Source organism: Sus scrofa, chromosome 8, assembly GCF_054392235.1.
Source record: "Sus scrofa isolate SSC_HxYL_T2T_F1_AM1 chromosome 8, Sscrofa_HxYL_maternal_Yorkshire_Landrace_v2.0, whole genome shotgun sequence".
NCBI lineage: Eukaryota > Metazoa > Chordata > Mammalia > Artiodactyla > Suidae > Sus > Sus scrofa.
The window spans coordinates 40,818,169-40,844,574 of NC_139390.1; the positions used below are offsets into that span (position 1 = coordinate 40,818,169).

Here is a 26,406-nt window from a genome sequence, read left to right on the forward strand (position 1 = left end):
TACCTAGAATTTATTTTCTGTGTCAGTCCTACTCCCCTTTTTTCCCCTCTCCATCTCTCTCAGTCCTAAAACCTGAGTTGTGTGAAGGAATCTGGACGGTAAGAATTGTTTTAGGAAGAGCAACAATCCATCAAGCAGGTTGGAAACAAATACATGGAAACTTACAAATGATGCTACAAGTGACCAGAAACAATACCATTTTTGCCTGTTTGTCTGGCTGAGAAATTAACGCGCTCCCACCACTGCGGAGACAATTACAGTTCAGGGATAGCTCATTATTTTGTCCAAAGACTTACATTCTCACTTTTCCAAAATAGCTCAGAGATGCCTTTGAACTTTCAATTGGTTTAGTTTTTTTCTGGTCTCCCTGACTTTAACCTAGATTGGTTCCATTGTATTCCCTTTCTTCCCAACACTCTGTGGAGTTAATTCCTGCAAGCCTGGCCCTGGAGATTTACTCTGGCTCTCTCAGCCCAGCTAGGTTCTGTCCTTTAAGGGGAGTGTGAAACTGGAAACATGGAAACTAGGAGATCTCATTCCCTGCCAGCTGAGTCCCACAGACACCTACTGGTGTTATTTCTGATTATTTTCTGTAAAGCTGCCACCCAAGAGATCCAAGCCATAGAAACTGTTTACAACACACATACACACACTTCTTTAGGTCTGTAGGAACTGAAACCTCGCCAGGTGGGGTTGGGGCTCTTACAGGGTAGTGAGGAGGAGGGAGGACGTGACACATTTCCCTGCCCAGAGACTCTCTCTGACACTCTATTTCCCTCTCTCTCTAACACACACACACACACACACACACACCCCGCTCCAGAGGCTCAGGAGAAGGCAAGTCCCCTTCTAGAGAGCCTGTTGTCAACCCTCTTTCTGGTGCTGGCCAGGGCAGGGGCGGTGGCGGGAGAGGCTGGATGGTGTATTCTGAATGGGGAGCTGCCACTGCTTTGTACAGTGACCTGGGCCTAGTCCTGGTGCAGTGGTTGCTGCAGGAAGTGATCGCAGGAGCCTGGGAAGCTCAGGCTCTGGATTGATTTCTCTCTCCCCCAAGCAGAGCCCTGGGCCTGCCTGCCTCAGAGAAGGGGAAAAGGCACTTGCCCACTGCTTTTCCCTAAGATCCCACCTCTGTCCTTCCCAGAAGACAGGCCACTCCAGGCAGCAGTACAGGGGTGGGAGGAAGGGAGTTTAGAAGCACAAAGAACGAGCTTCTAAGGGAGAATTCCTTTGCAGGAAATAACAGGAAGGCCAAAGAGCCCTGGCTGCACCTCCCCAAGCTCCTGCTCAAAGCGAGCCTCATCTGGGCAGTGGACATACAACCCCCACCCCCTCCCATCACCAAACAACCTGGCCTCTCTGTGGCCCCCGCTCTCAGCCCTGGCCCTTCCCAAGTCCCTACCCAGTTGGGACCTGAGCCTCTACACCTTGCCCAACTGCACCCACCCCCACCTCAGGCCCTGCTCACCCAGAGCACAGAGCCACCCAGTTGCAACCCCTGATCCTGCACCACACCCAGATCCACTGCTGGCGCAGAAGACGCAATGCCAGCCCTCCTTGCCTGCTCTTGGTCTGCTTGGATGGTCTCAGTTCTTCTCCTTCCTGTCTTCGGGGAAACTCTTTAGGGTAGAGATAATAAATAGTGGATCCCGCACCAGAAGGCAAAAAGATTCAGGCAAAGATGTTGGACATTCTCCAAAGAAAGGTTCTCCAGTGATCTCAGGGACATCCTTGTTCTAGGACATTCAGAGCCTGGTGAATCTTCTTGCCACTTTCAGAATGGATCATGAGGTCTCCGTATCTACTATCTTACACCTCTCTACCCCCCATCCCCTAAATCAATGGGATGTTTTTTAAGTTTGACATAAGGCCTTGGGAATCTGATGTTAAGGCTTAGTTTCACCTTAGGTTCAGAACATCTAGGCCAACACTCAGATGCACAAATACTCTGCTAAGCAATCTTGATATCAAGCACTCTAAGAGTGTGTGGGGTCACCTATTTTTCTACCCGAGAAGCACTAGATGCTAGCTGTTCAATATACTCCACTCAAAACACAGAATTCTGTTCTTCCAAAACATAGCCTTTTAAGGAGCCTATAACTACATGATGGAAAGAGAGAAAGAGAATGAAAATGAGAGTTAGAAATTAGGACCTTTTCGCTAAGAGGAAAGAAGGGAGCAGCAGGGACTATTCATGTGGACGCGTCCGCTCCTTTAAATAGGAAAAGAGCTGGGGTTTGGGGAGGATGGACAGCAGGAAGAATGACCTCCTGCCATTGTGTCTTGACCCAGTCCAGACATTCCCAGCAAAGAGAGGAGCAGAAACCTTTCCCCCTCACACCCACCCACTCAGTGACTAACACCAGCCCAAGGCCAAGGGCCTAACAATGATAGTGACACTAGGCAAGCCTTCTTGATTATAAACTAGGCTCCAGGCAGAAGGGACCATTCCAGGTGTTCATGGGCCCAGGTAATAGAGACACTGGTGTTATTAGACCTCACCCCTCTTCTTATTTTGAAGTAGCCATTGTAGTTTACTCCCCCCTTCCTGTGTGCCCCTGCCCCCAGCATATTCTCCCAAGGATATCTGAAGATAATTTAGGAGAAACAAAAGCTTTGAGATGCAAAATCTTTGATTTCTGTCTTCCTCCTTCCCCCCATCACTCCTGCTCCTCATCAATGCTGCCCAGTTATATCCAATGGGGTCAGAAACGCAGTTTGCTTAGCCCACTCTGACTATAGTGAGAGAATTGCCAGAAAGGTGATTGTTCAAACTAAATGTAGTCACAGAGGGCAACAGGATCTGTGCGTGTATGTGTGTTTGTGCATGTATGCATATGTGTGTGTTGGGTGGGGGGACTCTATTGGTAGTGGTTGTATATGTGGAAAGAAAAGGGTTTTTTTTTTTTTTTTTTACCAAAATCGTTTTCTTTTCTTTCCTCTTCCTTCCTTCCTTCCTTTCCTCCCTTGCTCTTTTTTTCTTCCTAGTTCTATCTCTCCTGCAGTTTCCACTTTTTTTTTTTTTTTGGTCTCTCTTTTTTTAGGGCCACACCTGTGGTATATAGAGGTTCCCAGGCTAGGGGTCTAATCAGAATTGCAGCCACCAGCCTACGCCACAGCTCATGGCAACGCCAGATCCTTAACCTACTGAACGAGGCCAGGGATCGAACCCGCAACCTCATGGTTCCTAGTCAGATTTGTTTCCACTGCGTCACAACGGGAACTCCACTCATTTTTGATGTCACTACTTAAGAGATTTCTTTGAGGGAGGTGGGAAAATGCCTAGAGTTGGGCTAGCCAAGGGGGAAAAAGGCTGAACAACAAGGCAAGACAGAGAGCCCTGGGTAAGATCTCAAGGGTGTAAGGAGGCGGTAAGAATGACACTTCCAATAGAACCTATTTGCTAGAGGAAATTGGGTTTAAAGGAGCAATCACTGCTTTAAAAGGAGCTCCTCCCATCCTCTCCAAACACAGCCTAAAGCTGTCCTAGACATGAATGCAGCTCAGTGCATCAAAGCAATTGTTCCTATTTTCATTATTCACAGGGAATCTTTGAATGTACCTGTTAAGGTGACAGACCTCTTAAAAGGGAACATTTTTTCCTTGCAATTAAATGGTGCATTTACTAGGCTTCTATTAACATAATTTAATATAAATCTATTTTATAAATCTTTAGGCTCACATTACTGAAAATTGAGCTTCTCTGAAAAAAAGTGCCCACGTCTCTTCCCTAAATCAGATGGAATAGAATCCAAAAACTTGCTATTCTAAGCCAGCTGGAAATATGAAAAGTAGAGGAATCTTTTGTATTGTCTTTTGTTAACGGTGGAGGTAGGAAGAAAAGAGTCAGCTTGTCTCACAGAAGATAAGAGATTCCAGAGGAGCACAGGGCTCCTCACCCAAGGCCCTGGAACTTGAAGTGGGTAACACAAGCTAGAACTGGGAGGGAGCATCAAGAACAGGAACTTAAGAGATCCCAGAACAGAGGTGAATCAGAGCTCACACGGGAAAAATCACAACCAACCCTGACTCAGATTTGGAAGCAAGCTGCTTCTGTTCGGGGAGGGAAAAAATGCAAAGCCTGTGAGTCCTCACAGTCCCTACTCCACGTGGAAGTAGATGTCCTTGTCTGTTCCCATAGCTGGACCCCTTGTTCTCAAGTACACCCTCCAAAAGCTTGGGCACGCCATAGTCTCTGAAAATGGTGTTTTGTGTGCGCTTATAATGATGTCAATGCCTGCCCTTCTGCACTGGGCATTGCTTTTCTTCAAGCAGAGCCCTATGTTTTCCTGAACCCTTGTCCTACCTTTGTTGAGTCTTCCAAATCCCAAACCCAGGAAGGCCCCAGGGGCTCCTCTGAGTGAATCCCGACAGATCGGAAGTGTGTGCTGTGTGCTTAGGAAAGTAACTAGTTTCAGATTAATGAAGCAGTGACAATTTCAATCTGCTTAAAGGCGGAGGTTGGCACTGCCCAGGCCTGAGCGTGGGGAGCTCGCCAGGCTGGGCTTTATATTGTCCGCTTTTCTGAAGAGCAGACAAAGATGGATAGAGAGACATTGAAAAGCAGGGGGCGTATTTCAAACAGCCCCATAAAGAGGGCTGTCACTTTAAGACAAGAACCATAGTGCTTTGATGACTTTGTATTAGCTGCCCCATTTCAAATAAGGAACTCAAGTCTCTAGGGAGAGGGAGGAAAAAGGAGACGGAGGGAGAGGGAGAGGAAGAGGGAGAGAGAGGGAGAGAAACAGAGATGTAGCGATATTTAGCCTTTGTGAGCGTTGCAGCGGGACTAATTCTTAGGCAACTATTTGGTTTCTGAAGTTCAGGAAGAAACAGCCCACAGCAGGTGCAGAAAAAAAAGGCAGGTGGAAGCTGCTCCTTATGGGAAAGCTCCCTGCCCATGGGCGGCAGCGCGCTCGGAGGAGTCGAAGCCAGCTTGGCCTCGGTTTGCTGGGAAGGGGCTCGAGAGCGTCGCGCAGCTCTGCCGGCCCCAGGCCGCTGAGGATTATAATGGAAATTTTTGAGAGCGTGAAAGAGAAATAATAGGAAGGAGGGGGAGGGCAGGCTTTTGGAGTCCACCTTCACAAAGCCTAATTTAAATTGTTTGGGGTCAAGCAGCAGCAAGCCACCTCCCCCTTTTCCTCCTTAATTAATTAATGACCACGATTAATTATTAGGGCTTGCATCTCAAGACTTCAAAACACCTTCCCTCAGGGGCTGATGAGTTGCTTGAGCCAGGCACGTGGTTCTAACTTGGGAGAAGAAAGCTGAAAGTTGGCAGCGTTGTCTGTCCCTGTATCTGCTTCCCTCTCATTCTCTGCTTCTGCTGTTTTTTTTGGTTTTGTTTTGTTTTCTCTCTCTTGTTCTCGTTCTGCCTTGTGTGTCTCTGTCTCTTCAATATCTCTGCCTTTTGTTCACCAAGCCAATCTCCCCATCCTCCTCCAATCTCCTTTGCCCCTGGCTCAACTCTCCCAACTCCAGGGTTCCAGCGAGAGGGGAGGGTGCCCAAGCGGCCCTTACCTAGGGCACCTGCAGCTCTGAATCTCACTGGGTCCTAGTGGCAGGAAGTGAGCGGGTAGCACTAAGACTGGATCACAAGTTATTGACAGCCTTTTTTTTTTTTTTTTTTTTCTTCTCATACCAAAGAAACCCTTTTTTCTTTCTTTTTTTTTTTTTTTTAAGGACCCGAGAACCGGGAGTTGGAGATCACTCAGGCTTTGCAGGCCGACGAAAGGGCTCCCCCGATGGTGGTGCTGGAGGGAGAAGCGTTTAGTCACTGTTTCATTAGGCACTATTTGAACCTTGCAACATGTGGTAATTTCTGGGGCAAGCTGAAAAGGGGGGATTATGTAGGAGGGACACAAGGAAATTAGCCAACGGTTAATTTAACTCGTTTTCTGCTAGACTTTTCGATACATTCCTAATTGACTGAGGGGCAGGTGAAGCTCCTGCCCCATGCAGGCTCATTCACGGTGGGAATAAATGGTTCTTTTTCAACTCACACTGCTCACAATATATCATCAGGGAAAAGACATGCAATGAATATGTTGATTTTTTTTATTAATGGAATTACACCCTGCCACGCAGGTGTGAGGGTAAAAACCTATACTGCAATGAAATAAGATTAACAATGAAATTAGAATTTTATTAGCTTTATATGTCACATAGACCTGGATTTGAACTGTCAAAACAAGCAACACGAAAAGATATTCTCAAGGCAGCCCTGCCAATCAACTGGGAGAAATGGAACAACTTCTACCCACATCACAAGCAGCTTCAGTTCCTTCAGTACCTCCCTTGGGCCTTACGTGGGAGGCAAGTGGGCGGAGGGCCTCCCTTGGGTAACCGCCTGGTTTCTGGACTCGCAGGTAACCGCTGAAAACATTACTTGGGCTCAAGAGGCTCTGCCTAGAGCAGACCTCACTCAGCCTAGAGTAGAAGGGCGGGGCTCTCCCAGGGCCTCCCATAGGCCAGCTGGAGGAGCCAGACCACCTTGGCCTGCAAGACTCAGGCTTGGCATCCTCTGGTGCCTGGTCTGTGGTGACCCGAGGAAATGGAGAGAAAAGTCGGAATTTGGAGCTGGAGGCGGAGTGGGGGCCCCTTGGAAACCCCACTGAGTTTTGTTGCCCGGGGGGCCCCTGGAGCTACGGCACTGCTACCTGGGTCTGGCAGGCGCAGAGGTGCCCTATGCAAATGGTTCACTATTAGGCGGAGAAAGAAATACTTCAAATGGCCCTTTGTAACCTTCTATAGAAAATCGAGGTACTCTGCATGACAAAGCACAATTAAGCTTTCTATTCAGGAGTTTTGCAGCTGGTAGGCCATTGGGAAAGTGGGAGGAAACGCGAATATATTAATAGCGTGGCAAAAGTTTTTTGTGTGCGTGTCCTTTTCTGGTTGGGGAGTAGGGAGGGGCGGTAGGTGGACCCGGAGGGGAAGAAGGCTCTGCCTTGGATCCTTGCCACCTGAACAACCTCGCCTCTGCCCACGTGGAGAACCCTACTTGTCTAGCACCCTGGGCATTCTGAATGGCTGCGGTAACCCCCACGCGCAGAACAGGGCTGGGCGGACCCTGCGGACACCAGCGCTTGCGCAGAGCGGGACACCTGCCCCAGCCTAGCCTCCTCCGCCTGGGAAAGCTGAGCCGAGACCCCCGCGCCCGGCTCTTCTCGGTCTCCCGCGCAGGAGGGAGGCTCCCCAGCCCTGGTGCTTCGCCCAGGCTCCAGGGCAGGTGGTGCTCACTGGAGTGCAGGGGTTGGGGGGTGGAGGGGTGCTGCGGTGGGAAAGAGACTTGGGAAGAGCAGAACTGGATTTTCCGTTCAGCTCTAATTTTCTCCCATAGTTGAGGTTCACTTCCTGATCGTTCACTTTTACAGATCTCAGGGAGAATTTTTTGCTTCTTAGTAAAGAAGGGCCTTTAGCCAAGTGTGCTGATTGTTCTCCATTTGTTGGTCTAGATCCATGTCCACCCTCCTTCCCCTCTGGTGCTCTGGCCCGCTGGCCACTGTAGATTGTATTACATCCCTTAATGGCATCACCCTGCAGCCTAGCCTCTGGCTTCCATTTGGGTTTGGTGACTGAGTGACAGTGCAAATAACAGAACTACCTGACCTGAGAGAAACTGAGATATACTGATTGTTTCTGTGGGTGTTGTATTGTCTCAGTTCTGGCAGTTGCTATACTTTCCAGAAATTCCCTGTCTCTCTGAGAGGCTCTTTCCCAAGGCTCCATCTCTTAATCAGGCTCCTCTGGCATCTTCATGGAGAAGGGCGGAAACGCCTTCCAGCTTCTGCTAGTCCCTGGATGCATCAAAATTCTTGTCTGTTCCCTCGGTCCTGCACACTTTTCTGCAAGTAGTAGAAATTTTGTTGAAATTTTTCTTTAAAAATCCCAGCTCAGGAGTTCCCTTGTGGCACAGCAGTTTAAGGATCTGACATTGTTGCTATTGTGGCTCTGGTCACTGCTGTGACTTGAGTTCCATCTCTGACCCTGGAACTTCCACATGCTTTGGGCAAGGCAAAAAAACAAAAAACAAAAAACAAAACCCATATCAGAGCAATTGCCTGGTGGCTAACCAGCCATGTTATGCTTGACTCAGTGTCTTCTATAACAGTCAGGACAATTATCTCCTCACTTTTGCTGGGGAAACCTCCTATGAGAAAAGCTGTTTCAGCCCATTCCATTTTCAGACAGCTTCAACCATTAGGAACACTTGTGTTGTATCAGAATCTTTCTTTGTAATTTCTATGCACGAGTTCTACCCAGTTCTTTCCTCATGGGACTTCTAGGTATCTGCCTTCTGCCCTATTCCCAACTGTGATGTCCTCAATGACAGCAACTGCATCTTTCACCTCTACATCTTGAGCATTCATCACAATGCCTAGCACATAGCAGATGCTCAGTAAATACTAACTGGATCAATGCATCATTCTACTTCCAAGTCTCCACCAGTTGCTTAAAATATGGAGGTTAGAAAGTTTTATTTCATTGTAGCTTTATATGCATATATAATAAATGATAAATATATATACATATATAGGCTGAATATCCTATATATAGGTTAAAGATAGGATATAGAGGAGGTTCTGGAATCAGTCTTCGTGCTCTACAATTTACTAGCAGTGTGACCTTGAACAATTCACTTACCATCTCTAACTTCTATATTCCTTATTGTAAAATGGGGATAATTAATAGTACCTCCCTCATAGGGTGATGAGGACTAAATAAGAAAATACAGGAGTTCCCGTTGTGGCATAGCAGAAACAAATCCGACCAGTATCCATGACGATGAGGGTTCAATCCCTGACTTTGCTCAGTGGGCCAGGGATCTGGCATTGCCATAAGCTGTGGTGTAGGTCACAGATGCATCTCGGATCCGCGTTGTTTGGCTGTGGCTCTGATTTGACCCCTAGTCTGAGAACCTCTATATGCCGAAAGTGTAGCCCTAAAAAGAAAAAAAAAAAAAGAAAGAAAAGAAAATACAAGCAAAGATATACAGATATTTAGTTAAGTTAGAGAAGGTCTCAATGAAAAAGTAACTTTTAAATAAACATCTGAAGAGAATGTGGAACTGATCATGTGGTTTGTTGGGACAAGAGAATTCCAAACAGAGGTAAAGAATTCCCAGCAAAGGCCTAGGTGGGAAGATTCCTGAAATAGTTGAGAAACAGTGATGAGGCAGAGTGACTAGAGTGAGTGTGTGTGTGTGTATATGGAGGGGCAGTGGGCAGAGTGATGATGGAATGAGACTGGCAGGTTAGAGTAAGGACTTGGGCTTTTATTTTTATTTAATTGGGAAGATTTTGTCGAATTTTGAACAGAGGAACAATATGCTATAACTAATGAGTAATCTGGATGAAACTGGCTGCTACATTGAAAGAAGCAGGGAAGTTAAGATGCTGTTTAATAGAGCCAGGTAAGAGATGATGCTGGCATGGACCAGGGTGGACATAATGGGAGAGGAGAGGAACATTGAATTCTTGGGTTTGATCTGGTAAAGTGGCCAGGATGTAATAACAAGCTGAATCTGAGGAGTAAGAGAAAGAAAAGGGTCAAGGATGACACTAAGGTCTTTGCCCCAAACATTTAGAAGAAAAATGTTGCCATTAAGAAGACTATAGGAGGAGTTTCCATTGTGGCTCGGGGGAAATAAACCCAACTAGGATCCATGAGGATGCAGGTTCAATCCCTGGCCTCGATTCTCAGTGGGTTAAGGATCCGGTATTGCAGTGAGCTGTGTTGTAGGTTGCAGACACAGCTCAGATCCTGAGTTGCTGCGGTTGTGATGCAGGCCAGCAGCTGAAGCTCTGATTTGACTCCTAGCCTGGGAACTTTGATATGACTCAGGTGTGGCCCTAAAAACAAACAAAAGACTGTAAGAGAGAGAAAAAGAGAAGACCAATGAGAAGCAAATTTTAGGATACATTAAGTTGGAGAGGACAATTACATATCAAAGTTAGGATATCATGAAGACAACTGAGAAAATAATTCTGAAATTCTGAAGTGAGATCCAGCCTGGAGAAGTGAATAGAGGAGTCCCAAATGTAACGATGGTATTAAAGCCATGTGAGAAGGTGAGCTCCTAAGAGAGCGGTATAGAGTAAAAAGGGAAGGAACCCAAGGACTGAGCCCTGGAGAACTCTAAGATTTAAAAGCACTGGAAACATGTCATGCAAGAGTTCCCTTGTGGTATAGCTGGTTAAGGATCCTGTGTTGTCACTGCCACGGTTTGGTTCACTGCTGTTAACTGCAGGTTTGATCTCTAGCTCGGGAAGTTTAAAAAAAAAAAGAAAAAGAAAAAGAAAAGAAATAAAGAAAACAAGTCATAGAGATGAAAAAGAATGAACAGAGAGGGAAAAGATGAGGTGAATAGTATGAGGGACTCAGCCTACTGCATGGAGAGAATTTTCTGCACTCAGAGAGGGTAACCCAAACAAAGCACAGCAATGTCCCTTAAGAAGTAGAGGAAACTAAGGTGGTTACAATTCACAGGACACAGGATGTATGCAGTAGCAAAGCCTCTCAGAAAGAAAGCTCTAGAAATCTACAGAAGTTTCCCCACTATTTTTTTTTTTTTAATGGCCACACCCAGGTCAAATGAATCCAAGCTGCGGCCGTGACCTATGCCACAAGCTACAGCAATGCCAGATCCTTTAACCCACTGCACTGGGCTGGGGATTGAACTCACGCCTCCACAGCGACCCAAGCTGCTGCAGTCAGGTTCTTAACCCACTGTGCCATGGTGGGAACTCCTCCTCTCTACCTTTTAGCTGAGTATTCATCAGTACTTGCACATAAAGAACCTACCAGAGTCTAGAACATCTCAAAGAAGCAGGGTGAAAATTTACCACCTCACACATGCCTGTGTTCCCTCTGGCCAGAACCAAAAGCCCTCCTAATATACAAGGGCCTTGTCATTCAAGTAGAGTACTCAGAAAGGCGTTGCTTCAGTAGTAGGGCAAAATTAGCCCTTGACTAAAGGCTACTTAGGTTGCATCTAACAAAGTGTAAAAGCAAGCCTCAAAAGGATCAAACTGGGGAATCCCCATTGTGGCTCATTGGGATAAGAATCCAACTAATAAGAAGGTTTCTGGTTCAATCCCTGGCCTCGCTCAGTGGTTTAAGGATCCTCTGTTGCTGTGAGCTGTGGTGTAGGTCAAAGATGTGGCTCGGATCTCACATTGCTTTGGCTGTGGCGTAGGTCAGCAGCTACTTCAATTCGACCCCTAGCCTGGGAACTTCCATATGCCATGGGTGCAGCCTTAAAAAAAAAAAAAAAAAAAAAAAAAGGATCAAACTGGGAGTTCCCTGGTGGCCTAATGATTAAGGATTTGGCATTGTCACTGCTATGGTTCAGTTCAGTCCCTGGCCTGGGAACTTCTGCATACTGCAGCATGTCCGAAAAAGAAAAAGAAAGAAAGGAGTTCCCGTAGTGGCTCAGTGGTTAACGAATCTGACTAGGAACGATGAGGTTGTGGGTTTGATCCCTGGCCTTGCTCAGTGGGTTAGGGATCCAGTGTTGCCATGAGCTGTGCGGTGTAGGCTGCAGACACGGCTCAGATCCCTGCGTTGCTGTGGCTCTGGCATAGGCCGGTGGCTACAGCTCTGATTCGACCCCTAGCCTGGGAACCTCCATATGCCACGGGATTGGCCCAAGAAATGGCAAAAAGACAAAAAAAAAAAAAAAGAAAAAGAAAAAAGGATCAAATTGTTTCCAAGTAACCTCACTGCATCCAAAAAAGTAAAAAATATTTGAAGGAATTAAAAAAAAATCTAGCATTAGAAGGTATAATTCATAATAATAAATTATGAGATATGTAATCAAAACATACCAGGCATATAATTTAAAAGAATAAGGTAAAAAAAAAATACCAGGTATAAAAGGAAGCAGCAAATATAATGAGAAGAAAAACCAATCCATAGAAAGACACAGAAATGACAGGTATGGTAGAATTCTGACAAAGACATTCAAACAACTATAATTTTAAACCCCCTCCATCTATTCATGAAGGTAAAGTATGAGCATGATAAAGAGAGATCTGAAATTTATTTATTTATTTATTTATTTTGTCTTTTTGCCTTTTCTAGGGCTGCTCGCGAGGCATATGGAGGTTCCCAGGCTGGGGGTCGAATCAGAGCTGTAGCCGCCGGCCTACGCCAGAGCCACGGCAACTCGGGATCCGAGCTGCCTCTGCGACCTACACCACACAGCTCACGGCAACACCAGATTGGTTACCCACTGAGCAAGGTCAGGGATCGAACCTGCAACCTCATGGTTCCTAGTCGGATTCGTTAACCACTGCACCACGACAGGAACTCCTGAAAGTTATTTTTAAAAAAGATCTGAATCAAAATTAGGCAGTTAAGAAATATTATGTGTGAGATGAAATATACCAGTTGTACAGATTCGCAGACTTTGAAAAACTTAACGGTTTCCAAATGAGACAGGTTGGGGGTGGGGGGGCTGTGCTGGGGGCTTGGGATGGAAACGCAATAAAACTGGGTTGTGATGATTGTTGTACAAATATAAATGTAATAAAATTCACTGAGTAATTTTAAAAAAAGAAAAATACCAGATGTGATTAAGGATAGTTAGACACTGCAGATAAAAGATTAGTGACCTTAAAGACATAGCCATAGAAACTATCCAATACAAAATACAGGGAGACAGGAGACTGAAAAGAAAAGAATAGAACATCAGTATGCTGTGACATAACACCAAGTGGCCTTTACACACATGTTCCTGGAGTTCCAGAAGAAGAAAGAGAGAGGAAGGGACAGAGACATTGCTGCCAACATTTTTTCAAATTAAGTATAAACCTCAGATCCATGTTGTTTAACAAACTCCAAGCAGCAGAAACATGAAGAAAACTGCCCCAAGGCATGCTGTAATTCTAATTATAAGAAGAAAAATCTTAAAAAGAGCTAATGAAAGCTAAAGACGCTATGTACCAAGAAACAAAACCTGAAGATGATAGTAGATTTGTCATCAGAAAGAATGTAAGTCTTATAACAGTGGCTTGTCTTTAAACTACTGAAAGAATCAGTCAACCAGGATTCTAAACTCAGCAAAAATATTTTTCAAAAACAAATGGTAAATAATGTCCTCAACTCATAGATTTCGAAAACAAACTTACGGTTAGCTAAGGGGACCTGTGGCAGGGAGGGATAAATTAGGAGTTTGCAATTAACATATACATGCCACTTACTATATATAAGATAGATAATCCACAAGGACTTACTGTATAGCACAAGGAACTCTACTCAGTATTCTGTAATAACATAAATGAGAAATGAATATGAAAAAGAATGGATATGTGTATATGTATAACTGAATCCCTTTGTTATATACCCAAAACTAACCTAACAATGGACATCAACTATACTCCAATAAAATAAAATAAAAACCCCAAATCTTTCTTTAGACATAAGATGCCGAGAGAATTCATTGTCAGCACACCCTTACTTCAAAAAATAGGAACTCTTTGGGACAGCAGGAAAATGATATCAGATAGAAATCTGCATCTACCAGAAAGAAATGAAGAGGCCTAGAAGTGGTAAACATGTGACAAGTATAAAATGTCTTAAAAAAAACTCTTAAAAGATAATTGACCATTTAAAGCAAAAATATGTATTGTGGAGTTTATTTATATATTTTTTAAATTAAATTTTTTTGTGTGTGTCTTTTTAGGGCCACACCTGCAGCATATGGAGGTTCCCAGGCTAGGGGTCCAATGGGAGCTGTAGCTTCTGGCCACAGCCACAGCAATGCCAGATCCAAGCCACATCTTTGACCTACACCACAGCATACAATGCTCATACCACCTACACAACACCAGATCCTTAACCCACTGAGTGAGGCCAGGGATCGAACCTGTGTCCTCATGGATGTTAGTCAGATTCCTTTCTGCTGAGCCATGACAGAATTCCAATGAACTGTGGAGTTTAAAACATCCAGTTGATTCTCATTATTCACAGTAATTATTCTATTAAGTCATCACAAACAATGAATTTCTGAACACTAAGCAGTGCTCACAAGAGAAATACAAAGTTAGGATCCTATGAGCCTCTGATCACAATATTTTCATCAACCAATCAGTAAATAGCCATGTATGTTTCTGTTTAAAGACACTTCATGTAACGTATGTTGTTGATATACAGCACATTAAACTTGGCTCATAGCCAAAGTACTATATAAATTAAAAATGTCTTAGTCCCTTTAGGCTGCTGTAGCAAAACATCATACACTGGGTGGCTCTTATAAACAATAAAAATTTATTTCTCACAGTTTTGGAGGCTGGAAAGTCCAAGATCAAGGCTTTGGCAGATTTTGAGAGCCCAACTTTCTGGTTTGTAGATGACTGTGTTCTTGCTGTGGCTTATAATGGTAACAACATGAACCAAGGGAAGGGGAACCAAGGGTGCCTGTCTTTTTGGTTTGGTAGATTAGGTTTTTGTTTGTTTGTATGGGGGTTGTTTTTTGGCCATGCCTGCAGCATGTGGAAGTTCCCTAGGCCAGGGATCAAACACACACCAGAGCAGTGATCCCAGGCACTGCAGTGACAATGCTGGATCCTTAACCTGCTGTGCCACCAAGGAACTCCTGGAGTGTCTTTTTTTTTTTTTTTTTTTTGGTCTTTTTGTCTTTTTAGGGCTGCACCCACGGCACTTGGAGGTTACCAGGCTAGAGGTCTAATTGGAACTACAGCTGCCAGCCTACGCCAGAGCCACATCAACGCCATATCCGAGCCCCATCTTCGACCTTCGCCACAGCTCACGGCAACGTCAGATCCTTAACCCACTGAGCGAGGCTAGGGATCGAACCGGCAACCTCATGGTTCCTAGTCGGATTCGTCTCTGCTGTGCCACAATGGGAACTCCCTGAAGTGTCTTTTAGAAGGGTACTAAGCCATTCACGAGGGCTCTGCCATCATAACCTGATCATTTTCCAAAGACCTCCACCTCCTAATATCATCATATTGGGTATTAGGATTTTTTTTTCTTTTTCTTTTTCTTTTTTTTTTTTTTTTTTTAGGGTTGCACCCACGGCTGGCATATGGAGGTTCCCAGGCTAGGGGTCAAATCCCAGCTGTAACCTCTGACCTACATCACAGCCACAGCAATGCCAGATCTGAGCCGCGTCTGTGACACAACACCGGATCCTTAATCCACAGAGCAATGCCAGGGATCGAACCCATGTCCTCATGGATACTTGTTGGCTTCATTTCCTCTGAGCCATGATGGGAACTCCAGGTATTTGGATTTCAAAATATGAAGTAGGGGGGAATGCAAACATTCAGGATCATGCCTGAATGAAGTTCATCTCACACACACAAGGCACATCACAACCTTCTTACACAAGATAGCACTTTAGCACTATGGGATTATTTTTTAAATTGTGGTAAAATACACATGACATAGAATTTAGGATTTTAATTATTTTTAAGTGTACAGTTCAGGGGCATTAGGTACTTTTACATTCTTGTGCCACCATCACAACCAGCACTACAACCACCATATCTCTCCGGACAGAACTTTTTCATCCTCCCAAACTGAAACTCCATGCCCATTAAACAATAATTTCCCAATCTCCTGCCCCTTGGGCGTAGCAACTACCATTCTATTTTCTGTCTCAATGAATGTGACTACTCCTGTTATTTCATATAAGTAAAATCATACAATATGTGTTCTTTTGTTACTGACTTCTGTCAGTGTAATATTTCCACATTTCACCCAGGCTGTAGTTTATGTCAGAATTTCTTTCCTTTTTAGGCCTCATGATATTCCATAGTACATATACACCACATTTTGTTTATCCGTTCATTTCCCGATGAACATTTGCATTGCTTCCACTTCTTTTTTTGTCTTTTTAGGGCTGCAGCTGCGGCATATGGAAGTTCCTAGGCTAGGGGTCGAATCAGAGCTGTAGCCACCAGCCAACACCACAGCCACAGCAACGCCGGATCCGAGCCGAATCTGTGACCCACACCACAGCTCACAACAACGCCAGATCCTTAACCCACTGAGCGAGGCCAGGGATGGAGTCTGCATCCTCATGGATGCTAGTCAGATTCATTTCCGCTGTACCACGACGGGAACTCCTGCTTCCACTTCTGACTGTTGTGTATTGTGCTGCTATGAATGCAGCTGTACAAATATCTGAGTTCCTGCTTTTGGTATATACCCAGAAGTGGAATTGCTATATTATATGGTAGCTTTATGCCTAGTTGTTTTCAGAATTGCCATACTATTTTCAACAGCAGCTACACCATTTTACATTCCCACCAGCAATACACAAGGGTTTCAATTTCTCCAAACCCTTGACCATTCTTGGGCTTTGTTTTTGTTTTTTGGTAATAGCCATCCTAAAGGGTGTGAAGTGATATCTCACTGTGGTTTTGATTCACATTTTTCTGATGATTACTGATTTTGAGCATCAGTATATCATTTGTATATTGGCCACTTACATATTTTCTTTGGAGAAATGTCAAAATTTCATGCCTATTAGTTTTTATCTTTTTCTTTTTATGGCCACACCTGCAGCATATGGAAGTTCCCAGACCAGGAGCTGAATCAGAGTTACAGCTGCCAGCCTACACCACAATTATGGCAACAATGGATCTGAGCAGCACAGGAGATCTACACTGCCCCTTGCAGCAACTGCCAGATTCTTCACCCACTGATCCAGGCCAGGGATTGACCTGCACCCTCACAGAGAAAACATCAGGTCCTTAACTTGCTAAGGCATAATGGGAACTCCCACCTATTTATTAATCAGATTATTGTGTTGTGGAGTTTTAAGGTTTCTCTCTATATTTTGGATATTATTCTATCAGATATGATTTGCAAAGGTTTTCTCTCATCCCATGAGTTACATTTTCACTTTGTTGATAGTGTCCTTCTATGCACAAAAGTTTGTTTTTTTCTTTTTACTGCCGCACCTGTGGCATAGGGAAGTTCCTGGGCCAGGGGCTGAATTGGAGCTGCAGCTGAGGCCTATGCCACAGCCACGGCAGTGTGGGATCTGAGCCATACCTGTGACCTATGCCACAGCTTGCCTGGGATTGAACCCACATCCTCACGGACACTGGTGTCAGGTTCTTAACCCACTGAGTCACAATGGGAACTCCAAAAGACAAAATTTTTATATTATCCGTTTTATGTAATGAACAAGAAGATGGCCAGGATAGTGAAGGATATCAAGACCATTGTCATTAGAGGTGTGGTAGAAGGAACTAAAGCTGTTAATATACTCGGAGTGTAGGGAGGAGGTACCAGTATTTATGGTCTGACTCATGGAAGTCCTGCTGTAGTATTGGCCTTTCAATAGAATCAGTTTTTTTTTTTTTTTAATCTTTTTGTCTTTTTAGGGCTGCACCTGCAGCATATCGAGGTTCCCAGGCTGGGGGTCTAATCGGAGCTACAGCTGCAGGCCTACATCACAGCCATAGCAATGTGGAATCTGAGCCATGTCTGCGACCTATACCATAGCTCATGGCAACACCAGATCCTTAACCCACTGAACCTGCAACCACATGGTTCACAGTCGGATTTGTTTCCACTGCGCCACGACGGGAACGCCAAGAATTAGATTTTTAAAAATATTAGTTTGATCAAGACATGAGTTATCACCTCCCCTCACCCATTTTCCTCTCATCATAACATTCCTTTAATTTAAAAATCAAAAAGAGCAAAGGCTCATGTCTTCAGATGAGCTCTTATATGACTTTTTTGTGCTTACAGGATCCTTTTTCTCTTTTTTTTTTCTTTTTTAGGTCGGCACCTGCATCACATGGAAGTTCCCAGGATAGGGGCTGAATTGGAGCTGCAGCTGCTGACTTATACCACAGCCACCACAACACAGGATCCGAGCCACATCTGTGACCTACACCACAGCTTGCAGTGACAAAGGATCCTTAACCCATGGAGCGAGGCCAGGGATGGAACCCACATTCTCATGGATACTAATCTGGTTCTTAACCCAATGAGCCACAACAGAAACTCCCTTACAGCATCCTTTCAATCCAGAACAGGGGTAGGTAGCATTTGGAGGTAGCCTCAAAACAAAAGCCAACATGTATATCATGGGGAAATCTTAGGAAAATGGAACAGGAAGACGACAGATAGAAATGTAACCTTTGAGGCACATATGGGCTGGAAGGTACTGAGTGGCAGGTCTGGACACCCTTGGGAATTCTTGCCACAAGAGATATGGGAAGCTGATGTCTAGTTAAAAGTTTGCTCAGGGATGCACAAATTAAGATTGATGTTTGGAGCTCCTATTTCCACACTTTCTATTGTTTCTCTTTTTCTCATAATAACCAGTCTATCTTTCCACTTCTTTTATTCAATCAAGTAAGGCATAGTGAGTTTAATGAGTTTTGATTTTTCCCAGGCAGGAAGACCTGTCAATATTTTATAGGTAAGCAGAAAGAGGCAGTCAAAGAGCCCTATTAAAATATGCTCACTCTTGAAGATCCAAAGACAGGTTCTATTTTGCAAAGAATTATTCTCTTTTTATGAATTCCTCTCTTTGCTGATGTGTCTTTTGTGATTACTTAAAGATCAAGCAGCTTCTACAAGGTGTATGAGTCAGTTTTATGGAGCCAGCAGGGGTAGCCTGTTGGCTTGTCCTCATAGCTGTCAAGCTGTAATTAAATTGTCAACATTTTTCAGCTGACAACCTATTTACAGCATAGACAAGTGGTTGCTGGTATTGAACTATTTGTGAATATAGGATTTTTGCACATCCTTTGGCTAAAACAGCATCATTAGCAAAGGAAACCTATATGGAGTTTGTGCCGTGGCTCAGTGGGTTAAGTGACTGTAGTGGCTTGGGTTGCTAAGGAGTGCTGAGGAGGTGAAGGTTTCTTTTTTTCTGTTTCTTTTTAGGGCCATTCCCAGAGCATATGGAGTTTCTCAAGCTAGCAGTCTAACTGGAGCTGCAGCTGCTCACCTGCACCACAGCCACAGTAATGTGGGATCTGAGCAACATCTGAGATCTGCACCACAGCTCACAGCAGTGCTGGATCCCCAACCCACTGAGCAATGCCGGGGATTGAACATGCATCCTCATAGACACTAGTCAGATTCATTTCCACTATGCCACAACGGCAACTTCTGAGGTGCAGCTTTGATCCTCAGCCCTGTGCAATGGGTTAAAGGATCTCTGTTGCTGCAGCTGTGGCTCGCCTTCAGTCCCTGGCTTGGGAACTTCCATGTGCCATGGGTGTGGCCATAAAATGAAAACAAACAAACAAAACCAAGAAACCTACAAAATAGCTGAGATTTTATCAAAAACAGGAAGATCTCAGTTGTGATTTTTTTTTTTTGGCATAATAAAGAGAGAAACAAAGTTTTTGAGAGCTCTGAGCTAGTTCATTGTGATATGGTTATAGTAACGTTACCATGTGCATGAATGTGGCTTTACCAAACAGAAAATATTTTATTTATTTATTTATTTAAAAAAAATTTTTTTTTTTTTTTGTCTTTTTGTTGTTGTTGGCTATTTCTTGGGCCACTCCCGCGGCATATGGAGGTTCCCAGGCTAGGGGTCGAATCGGAGCTGTAGCCACCGGCCTACGCCAGAGCCACAGCAACACGGGATCCGAGCCGCGTCTGCAACCTACACCACAGCTCACAGCAACGCCGGATCGTTAACCCACTGAGCAAGGGCAGGGACCGAACCCGAAACCTCCTGGTTCCTAGTCGGATTCGTTAACCACTGCGCCACGACAGGAACTCCCAAACAGAAAATATTATATTTACTTTATATAATCAGGAGTTTGCTACTCTGAGTGCTCCTTTTTAAAAATAAATTAATTTTTTCAGAGAGAAGACTCAAATCAAAATTAGAAATGAGAAATAATAATGGACATCACAGAAATACAGAGGATCATAAGAGACTATTATATGCAACTATATGCCAATATAGCAGAAAACCTAGAAGAAATGGACAAATTCTTAGAAAGGTACAATCTTCCAAGACTAAACCAAGATGAAATAGGAAAGATGAACAGACCAATCACAAGAACTGAAATTGAAACTGTGATTAAAAAACTTCCAACAGTTCCCATTGTGGCACAGTGGTTAAGGAATCTGATTAGGAACCATGAGGTTGTGGGTTCGGTCCCTGGCCTTGCTCAGTGGGTTAAGGATCCGGCGTTACTGTGAACTGTGGTGTAGGTTGCAGACACGGCTCGGATCCCGCATTGCTGTGGCTCTGGCCTAGGCCGGGGGGGGAGGGGATACAGCTCCGATTGGACCCCTAGCCTGGGGACCTCCATATGCCGTGGGAGTGGCCCAAAGAAATAGCAAAAAGACAAAAAAAAAAACAAAAAAACAAAAAACAAAAAACTTCCAACAAACAAAAGTCCAGGACCAGATGGCTTCACAGGAGAATTCTACTGAACAAAAAAAAAAAGAAAAGAGCTAATACCTATCCTTCTGAAACTATTCCAAAAAATTGCAGAGGAAGGGATACTCATTCTATACTCCCTTCTATACTCCCTTCTATACTCATTCTATGAGGCCACCATCACCCTGATACCAAAACCAGACAAAGATACCACAAAAAAAGAAAACTACAGGCCAATTTCAATGACGAACATAGATGCAAAAATCCTCAACAAAATACTAGCAAACCGCATCCAACATTGCATTAAAAAGATTGTACATCATGATCAAGTGGGATTTATCCCAGGGATGCAAGGGTTCTGCAATATCCACAAATCAGTGTAATGCTCCACATTAACAAACTGAAGAATAAAAACCATATGATCCTCTCAATAGATGAAGAAAAAGCCTTTGACAAAATCCAACACCCATTTCTGATAAAAACCCTTCCGAAAGTGGGCACAGAGGGAAACTACCTCAACATAATAAAGGCCACAGATGACAAACCCACAGCTAGCATCATTCTCAATGGTGAAAAGCTGAAAGAATTCCCGCTGAGCTCAGGAACAAGACAAGGACGTCCGGGCTCTCGCCACTACTCTTGAACATAGTTTTGGAAGTCCTAGACACAGCAATCAGAGAAGTAAAAGACATAAAAGGAATCCAAACTGGAAAGGAAGAAGTAAAACTATCCCTATTTGCAGATGACAGGATACTATACCTAGAGAATCCTAAAGACGCTACCAGAAAACTGTTAGAGCTCATCCATGAATTTGGCAAAGTCGCAGGATACAAAACTAATACACAGAAATCAATGGCATTTCTATAGACTAACAATGAAAGAGCAGAAAGAGAAATTAGGGAAGCAATCCCGTTTACCATCGCATCCAAAAGAATAAAATACCTACGAGTAAACCTACCTAAAGAGGCAAAAGACCTGTACTCTGAAAACTATAAGCCACTGACAAAAGACGTCAAAGATGACACAAATAGGTGGAAAGATATGCCATGCTCTTGGATTGGAAGAGTCAAAGTATCAAAATGACTATGTTACCTAAGGCAATCTACAGATTCAATGCAATCCCTATCAAATGACCAAGGACATTTTTCACACAACTCGAACAAAATATTTTAAAGTTGGTTTGGAAGCACAAAAGACCCAGAAGAGCCAAAGACATCCTGAAAAAGAAAAATGGAGCTGGAGGAATCAGGCTCCTGGACTTCAGACTATACTACAAAGCAACAACCATCAAAACCATGTGGTACTGGCACAAAGACAGACATATATATATCAGTGGAACAGGAGAGAAAGCCCAGAATTAAACCCACGCACCTACAGCTAACTAATCTATGACAAAGGAGGCAAGAATACACAACGGAGAAAAGACAGCCTGTTCAATAAGTGGTGCTGGGAAAACTGGATGGCCACATGGAAAAGAATGAAATTAGAACACTCCCTAACACCTTACACAAAAATAAACTCCAAATGGATTAAAGACCTAGATATAAGACTAGATACTATAAAACTCTTAGAGGAAAACATAGGCCAAACACTTTCCAACATAAACCACAGCAACATCTTCTCAGATCTCCCTCTTAGAGTAATGACAGTAAAAACAGGGACATAATTAAACTTAAAAGTTTCTGCACAGCAAAGGAAACCCTAAACAAAACGAAAAGACAACCACAGAATGGGAGAAAAATCCCTGCAAACGAATTGACTGACAAGGGATTAATCTCCAAAATTTATAAGCACCTCCTACAGCTCAATACCGAAAAACAAACAACCCCATCAAAAAATGGGCAGAATATCTAAAAAGACAGTTCTCCAAAGAAGACATACAGATGGCCAAAAAACACATGAAAACATGTTCAACATCACTCATTATTAGAGAAATGCAAATCAAAACCACAATGTGGTAACACCTTACACCAGCCAGAAGGGCCATCATCAAAAAATCTACAAACAAGAAGTGCTGCAGAGGGTGTGGAACAAAAGGAACCCTAGTACACTGTTGGTGGGATTGTAAATTGGTGCAACCTCTGTGGAAAACACTATGGAGATTCCTCAGAAAACCAAAGATGGAACTACCATTTGATCCAGCAATCCCACTCCTGGGCATCTACCCAGAGAAAACTGTGACCCGAAAAGACACATGTATCCCAATGTTCATTGCAGCACTAGATACAACAGCCAAGACATGGAAACAACCTAAATGTCCATCGACAGGAGTGGATCAAGAAGATGTGGTACATACACACAATGGAATATTACTCAGCCATCAAAAGGAACAAAATACCAGCATTTTTAGCAACATGGATGGACCTAGAAATTATGCTAAGTGAAGTCAGTCAGACAATGAGACACCAACATCAAATGCTTTCACTGACATGTGGAATCTAAAAAAAGGACAGACTGAACTTCTTTACAAAACAGATACTGACTCACAGACTTTGAAAAACTAATAGTTTCCGAAGGAGACAGTTTGGGGGGTGGGGGGATGCACTGGGGTTGTGGGATTGAAATCCTATAATATTGGATTGTGATGATCATTGTACAATTATAAATGTAAAAAATTCATTGAGTAAAATAAATAAAAATTAATTTGTTCACCTTTATTAAGGTATAATTGACAGAAGTGTGTATATTTAAAGTGAACAACATGATGATTTTTCTCCCTTTTCATCTGTTTACATGACAGTTATATTAGGGAAAGGCTTTGCTCTGAATGCAGTGGGTAGACATGAACAAATGGATGTACGAATTGTTACCTTAACTGTTTGTTCAAAGTCGAATAACTATGGTTCCTAGTCCTCCCAGCCAGGTGGTGGGAAAGTCAGTCTCAGTTACATATTGGGGAGTTTCCCCCTCTTATTTGGGTCCTCTAAAAAGGCAGGTTGGGTGGGGTTTTGTGTTGTCGAGCAGATGGGGAGCAGCCAAAGCTTTAGTTGGAAGTGTTGGACTTCAAGGGTACAGCTGGTTTTTGTTGTTGTTGTTTGTTTGTTTGTTTTTGTCTTTTTAAGCCCGCACCCAAGGCATATGGAAGTTCCCAGGCCAGGGGTGAATTGTAGCTGCCGGCCTACACCATAGCCACAGAAACTCGGGATCTGAGCCGAGTGTGTGATCTACACCACAGCTAGGCAACGCCAGATCCTTAACCCACTGAGCAAGGCCAGGGATTGAATCTGCATCCTCATGGATATTAGTCAGGTTCGTCTCCCCCTGAGGCACAACAGGAAGTCCCAAGGCTACAGCTCTTCTCTTTCTCCATGTTTTTGCTAATCCAGACCAGTTTCTCCTGTCAGACACCTTGCTTTGGGTAGGCTCAGACTACATCCTTCCTGTGGGCCTCCGCCCTGAACACTGCCTCAGCCACAGTGACCCTCACTGCTGTTCCCAAGGTTGGGATATGGGCAGGGAACACTTTACTGAGATGTCACTGGAACATGGCCTGAGGGAGGTCTACGAGAAAAGCATTCTGGGCAGGGTAGAGCCAGGTGCTCTGAGGCAGAAGTGTTTGAGGAGCAGCAAGGAAGCCAGGGGTCATACAGTAGACAAGCCCTGGGGTGGGGGGAGTAATAAAGGTGAGATCAGAGCAGTGTAGGGGCCTGAATGACACTGTAAGGACTTCAGTGTTGATTCAGAGTAAAATGGGGGACCACAGAAGTGTTTTGAGGATCAGTCTGGCTATATGGAGAACAGCTTGTCCAGCTTCCTATGGTCCATTTCCAGTCTTGCCTCTGCATTCATTTGGCAACTACGTCACAAGTATTGTGCACAGGGGACTGTTTCAGTTGGATCCTGCTTCGGTTACAGTTCTTGTACTTCTAACTATGCCTCAAATAATGTATCATTTGGAAAGTGAATGAAGATGGCACTACTGATTCACCTAGCATCAGTCAAATAAATATAGAGTTATGGAGTTCCTGTCTCAGTGCTTAATGAACCCGACTAGCATCCATGAGGATGCAGGTTCGATCCCTGGCCTTGCTCATTGGGTTAAGGACCCGGTGTTGCCATGAGCTGTGGTGTGGATTACAGACTTGGCTCAGATCCCACATTGCTGTGGCTGTGATGTAGGCCAATGGCTATAGCTCCAATTAGGCCCCTAGCCTGGGAACTTCCACATGCCATGGGTGTGGCCCTAAAAAGACAAAAAAAAAAAAAAACACCTTTTTTTAAATTTTAAAAATACAAAAAATAGAGTTACAAATTTTGAAAAGTGCTATCAAGAAAAAGCACATGACCAAGAGCTCAGAATTGCCAGCAACCATCAGGCCATCAGGAGCTGGAAGGGGCAACAAGGATACCTCCCTTGAGACCTCAGGGGGCTCGAGGTTGTGCCAACACCTTGCTTTTATTTTAGACTTCTGGCCTCCAGAGTGTGGTTGTCTCACACATGCACACACACAAAGTACATGAAGCTTAGACAATATGTGATGGGAAAAGGGACTTTGGGTAAACCCTGTGAGGAGATGCCTTTGAACGAGATCTGAAAGATGTGTAGGGGTTAAAACATGTGTGAATGGGGGCAGGGGAGGATGTTTTTGCAGATAGAATGGTATACACAAAGGCTCTAGAGAGGGGGAAACATGCCGTAACCCATTAAATGAAGGAAGGTCAGTGTGAGGAGTGCCAGGGTGGGGCAGGACTGGAGCTGAGTATAGAGAAGTACCCCATGCAAGTTTTGGTTTTAGAATTTGGCCTCAACTCACAAAACTTAGTCCATCCAAATTTCTATAACACAAATATGACATACTGGCTTATAAACAACAGAAATTTATTTCTCACAGTTCTGGAGGCTAGAAGTCTGGGATCAGGGTGCTAACATGCTTGAGTGAGGGTCCCCTTCTGGGTTGTAGACTTCTTGTTTCCTCACAGGAAGCAGCCAGGGAGCTCTCTTGGGGCCTCTTTTATAAGAGCATCGATTCCATTTATAAGGGTTTCACTCTCATGACCTAACCACTTCCCAGAGGCCCTACCTCCTCCTTACCATCACCTTGGGAATTAGAATTTTAATACATGAATTTGGGGGCCAGGGGAGACACAAACATTCAGACCATAACAGTCATTAAATCTGTGAGCATGTTTCTGGATCAACTGACACAAGCAAAGAAAGAGATTCTCAATCAAACCATGTTGTTGGGGGCATCCCGTGTTTGGCTTCTTAGCATCTATTTGGCTTCTTTTCATTTTTGGACATGCCCACAGGAGGCGGAAGTTCCCGGGCCAGGGATCAAACCCACACCACAAGAGCAACCCAAGCCACAGCAGTGACAACGCCAGATCCTTAACCCACTGAGCCACCAGGGAAGTCCTGTGTTTTTTATCCTGGCAGCATCTAGGCTTTCCTTAGGAGAATCCACTCTTTCTCATAGGAGTATTCAGCACATTGGGAAGTGGGACCCTACTTCTAGCTCTAAGGATAGGCTTCAATTGCCATAAGTCAATCAGTGTTTTTTTTTTTTTTTTTTTTGAGACCTCAAGGAGGTCCCTGGTAAGTGTCATCTTTTTCCTGCTTTGGTTGTGAACAACTTGAAAAATAAAGCAAAGAGTAAATATGCTCCCAAATTTCACATTTATTGTTATAGAAGCACATGGCTCAGGTTTGCTAACCTAGTAGACTTACTACTAACCAAATAGTATTAGTAAGTCTACTTGGTTAGCAAACCTGAGCCATATGCCTCTATGACAATAGTGGCCTCTATAATAGCTGAGGCTATGATGGACTTTGACAGGTCCAGCTACAAATAATAATAAAAGAGAAGGGAGGAGCTGAGAGAGTGTTCTCAGTCCTTACAGAATTACCATATCAGATGAGTGGATCCATCTTCCCAGGAGAAGAAAGAGGCTGGAGTTACATTAATTTTGTTTTTCTTTTTAGGGCCACACCCATTATATAGGGAAATTCTCAGGCTAGGGGTTGAATCACAGCTACAGCTGCCGGCCTACACCACAGCCACAGCAACAAGGGATCTGAGCCATATCCTATACCACAGCTCACGGCAGTGACA

At 44.0% G+C, this 26,406-nt stretch overlaps 1 long non-coding RNA gene across 2 annotated transcripts in view; it reads right to left on the reverse strand.

Moving 5' to 3' along the window:
* The window catches only part of LOC110262089 (uncharacterized), a 54,107-nt gene that overhangs the window by 12,395 nt on the left and 15,306 nt on the right, over window positions 1-26,406 (reverse strand). Inside the window, exon 2 of one of the 2 annotated variants that reach the window (XR_014812460.1) lies at window positions 6,032-7,844. The exons of the other annotated variant lie outside the window; for it this stretch is intronic. This is a non-coding gene — a long non-coding RNA (uncharacterized LOC110262089). Of the gene's footprint in view, window positions 1-6,031; window positions 7,845-26,406 lie in introns of those variants that run through there. 2 annotated transcript variants of the gene reach the window in all.